The sequence below is a fragment of the Rosa rugosa genome, chromosome 6, assembly GCF_958449725.1.
Source record: "Rosa rugosa chromosome 6, drRosRugo1.1, whole genome shotgun sequence".
In the NCBI taxonomy this organism is placed as follows: domain Eukaryota; kingdom Viridiplantae; phylum Streptophyta; class Magnoliopsida; order Rosales; family Rosaceae; genus Rosa; species Rosa rugosa.
In genome coordinates, this window is record NC_084825.1 from 31,316,879 (window position 1) to 31,321,561 (window position 4,683).

The following is a 4,683-nucleotide window of genomic DNA, read 5'->3' on the forward strand; positions in this document are numbered from 1 at the left end:
TTGGTTGCCATTGTTTTACAAGGAGGAACTATGTGTGGAGGAAATCGCGATCGGTGGTTCGATTGACGCAGATCAGAGGCCGGCGTTTTGATCGGCAGAGCAGCAGCCACGGTCATCGAGGGTAGTCAGAGTTATTGCAGGTCGAGGTCAAGGAATAACATATCAAAGTTGAGGCATACCAGATCGGTGCTGGCGAATCGACGTTGGGATTAGTTGCTGGTGTCCGTTTGGGTTTTTTGATCAAGTTTGTCTAGTTCTAGTGCTGGTGTCCGTTTGGGTGCTTGACCAAATTTGCTTGGTTCTGGTGCTTTGCTGATTGAAGAGTGATGTTGTGGTGGAAAGGCCGACCGCCGGAAGCTTTGATGCCGGTAGTGGCGGCGATGGCTTGGCAATGTGTTTGGTCTTCTATTTGAATAGCTTGGATTTGGGCTTGGGCCGTTAGGCCTGGGCTCAATTCGAGCCAGCAGATTTCAAAGATGAGCAAGAAGATGAACTTGTTGCCGAGGTTGTTGGCTGCTGAAGAGCCTGAGGCAAGTGCTAGTTCCAACCCCAAGGGAAAGGAAGAAGTACTTGCTTAGGGTTTCAAAGACATAGACGTTCTGAACTCAAGCCTTTTAGAGTAGGAGTAATTTCTATAAGCTTATCTAAGACGTTTCTAGTTTATATTTGTACCACAAATGTGTGTTGGTAGGTTAGATTAGATGAATGATTTTTCCTTAGAAAGCGAGATTGTTCTTGCTTAGCTTAGGCTTGCTGTTTAGCGAGCGTCCATTTAGACTTTAATGAGTTTAATTTGGCTTAGATAGGTTATCCAATTTTCCGGATTTTCTTATGTAAGTCCTGTTTTCATGACTTGATTACTAATAAAATCAATTCCCATTAAAAAAAAAAGCAAAAAAAAAAAAGAATAATAATGTATTAAAAGGGCCAAATACCACAGAGAAACCCAAAAAGGGCCAAATACCACATATTGCATTGACATTATTCTCAATTGTGAACATTAAGCATTGAGATTGCATCTCAAAAGAGATATTAGTATCATCGAAGTATGCCCTATAAGCTAGTTAACTTTTGGAGAATATATGGATTATGCCATATATGTCTCGATTCCTATATATCCCTAAAAAGAGACACTCATGCTGATTATTTAAAATGCATGGGTCATGATCTCATACAAATGCATGATAGAGATTAATGGAGAAGCCATGACCCAACATCTCGACAAGACTTCAAATTTAAAATTGAGATTTTTTTTTTTGGTTTAGGGAGGGACGGTGCGGTTGACCTCAAGCCTTGATTAATGAAATCATAGAATAGAAGGGGAAGGGGGGACATAGAGGTTGAACCCTTGATTATAATAAATAATGTACCTTGATTAAATAATAATAATAATAATGTATTGCTCGACTGGCTACTCTATTGAGTTTTTCTTTAACGTGAGTTGCGTTATTTGGGTCTACCTATACTTATATTCGTTTTTGAAAACTTAATGGATCTTGTATCAAATTATGAGATTAGAGTCGTTTTTTATGTTAGAATCGTTGTTTAACATCCTTTTTTCTTCTTGGGATCAATGACTTCAAATAAATGAAGGCTTATTGATCTAAGGATTAAATTCAGTTTACCCCCCTGAGGTTTGGGGGTAACTTCATGTTAGTCCCTGTGGTCTTAATTTAATCACTAAAATAGTCATTTCAAGAAAAACAAAACTTCCACAGATTCGACCCCCTTCACTCTCTCTCTCCCCCTCCTCATTCTTCTTCTTCTTCTTCTTCTTCAGATAACCTCCATTAATTAACCCTAAAATCCAAGAGTTCGACTGAAGATTCGAAGTGGAGAACCCGATATTGGGGACTTTGTCGATGGCCGACATCAGGACAGCAGCTTCCTTCTGCCATCCTCTTATGCCCTCTTATGCCCAACATCTCTCTCCCTCAATTCGGGGCCGAGTTTCTCTCTATTAACAACTCCAATTTCGAGATTCTGTACGGGCTCAATCTCCGGTTGGTTTACAATCAAGTTGGGGCAATTGGCTTGTTGATGATCGGATCCACTATTGGCGGTGGAGTTTAGATGATGTTCGGATCTTTAATTGACCAAGAAATTGGGATTTGAAGAGTTTGGTGACTGAGATTGAGATCATGCTTGGGGATAATTAGATGAAAGATCATATAGTGTATTGGGTTGTTGTTGGAGGAGCCACTAAATTGCACACTGGGATGAGAAAAATTCAAAAACCCAGAAACAGATTCGGGCAGTGAAACAATATCAAGGTCTGCACCAAAACAAGCATGACCAAAATCCCAATACAGAACTAGACTTAAACACAAACCAACATCACAAACCACTCCTCTTTCAAATTCACATCCTTAGAACAACAAAGCAAAAACCAAATCTCGATCCTGACTCATACAATTGAAGCTCAAATTGATCGCGAAGCATGGCAATTCTGGCCTTATTCCACAGCGTTGAGTCTAGGTTGGAGTCTGAGTCATTGATGAGCACGAGATCTCTTAGGTGTTTGATGTAGTGATCGAGATTCACGATCTAGAATCAGGTTTGGATTTGGGTCAGGCGCTTCGTCTGATGGATCTATGTCTTCGCAAGGCAAGTTTTCAAGATAGATATCATTTTTGCGATTTGGATTTGAAAGATAATTATATCTCAACTATTGACATATAGCTCTATATTGATACATTGCATTTAAATTTGAAAGATACTGTTCTCGGCGTAGGTTCTGCACTCGATTTCATCCGCGCTCAATATAAATTTTTTCATTTTTTTACGCATTATAAGTAATTGGTGAAAAAAAATCAAAATGTGCTTGAAATGACTACTTTAGCCCCTAAAGTAGGTCCCATCTTTAGAGTTAACGTCCACTTTGGACGGAATCTAAGAAATTGGACACGGCTGACTGAAATTGAAAAGCTCAGGGACGATTCTGATTAAATTGAGACCACAGGGACTAACATGAAGTTAACCCCAAACCTCAGGGGGGTAAACTGAATTTAATCCTTGATCTAAAGACGCCAGAAAGTTTTTTTTGATCAAGAAGAGACTTCATTAATAATGAATTGGTTACAATGAGTTTGGGCAACATCTCTAACACAGAAATGGCCACTGGAATTCACACTAGAAATCCATACTGGCTGACTGACTAAACTACAAACTAAAACTTACACAACAACTAAAAGGCAGAGACAACTTGCGCAGGAGCAGTGAATGCCAAACTCACAACTTCGTCAACACTAACTCGCCACCCAGAGTCCTCCTGACCTGCCTTTGATCGACCAAGTCTACACTCGTTGTGACTTCGAACCCGACCAAAGTGAAATGCTGGACCATCAGACCTGAGACTAAACTAAACCCAACTCTATTGCTACCTTAATGTCAACACCAGCAATCCACAAATGCTCCAAATCACCATCACCTCCGTCCCGAAACCAGAAAGGAACGACCCCCTAGAAGGCTAAGGATGATTGTCTATGCTAGTATGCCACAGCCAGACATTTTCGCCACCGCTGCTGACCCAACTCCAGAACAGGAACGACCCTCTAGACCGCCGAAGAGAAGATTGTCTATGCCAAAAATTGCAGTGCACCGACCCAATAGCTAACTTAAAAACCGAAAAACAAAAACAAAAAAACCCAGCCCTGAAAACTAATAATAACTTCCCATCAACACGGGCCCAACACATATAACCCGGCCCAAGCCAATTCTAATTAAAAAACAAAGAACATAAATATAAATTAAAATAGTTTGGGCCCAAAGCATATGCCCAGGCCCACAAAGTTCTTAACCCAAGCCCATGTCTAGATCTGCAGCCACCACACCGGTTGCTCCCTCGGAATCCCGTCGCCCGCCTTCCGCCATCCACACCCCTACCTCTCTGCATTCCACGACCTGTGCCAACCAACCCAGCACTAGACAGACCAAACCCAGCACCGGCGCTTCACCGTGACCTACAACCAGGCCAAACCAACAGCGAGTCGAATCCAAATCCGCTTCCTACCCAATCCGGACGCTCTGATCTATCCCCACTGACAAGACCCCGAGGCGGAGACCTACCAGATCGCACCCTGAAGACCACGACCGCCGCTGCAAACCACTGAATCCCCACCGGCCTTCCCATCCATAGCGTCCGGAACCCAGCTAACCAACACCTGATCCCGGCAACATCTGATCTCCACACAGACTGGGCATACTAGAGGACCATCAAACGACCCATCCACCTTGAAAAGCCCGTCCGACGCCGCCGCCACGAGGGCGTGCCGTCAGACAAGGCAAGACGGCACACTGGAGAAAGCCAAGCGCGTTAGGGTTTTTTTCGTGATGTTAGTAACTTAGTATACAAGACGCCAGAAAGTTTGGATTTTACAAATAGGAATAATTATCGGTGTGTAATTACTAATTAGTTTACTTATCTCTGAGCCTCACTCAATAAATGGAATATAGTAAAATCTCATAAAGCTCCTAGAAGATATTCCTACATATCCTAGATTTAAAAAGCCAATCTTATCCCAAATATTTAACAACTTCTGTAAAAGTCATGATCTGAAAATGATTGGTCATGGTTCATATACCGACCCAACTACCCAAGAAGGTCCACCTCTTAGGTTAGCCACCCTCATCACTAAGTGATAAATGATGGTGGCAAGGCACCCTACTTGAAGGCCTATAAAA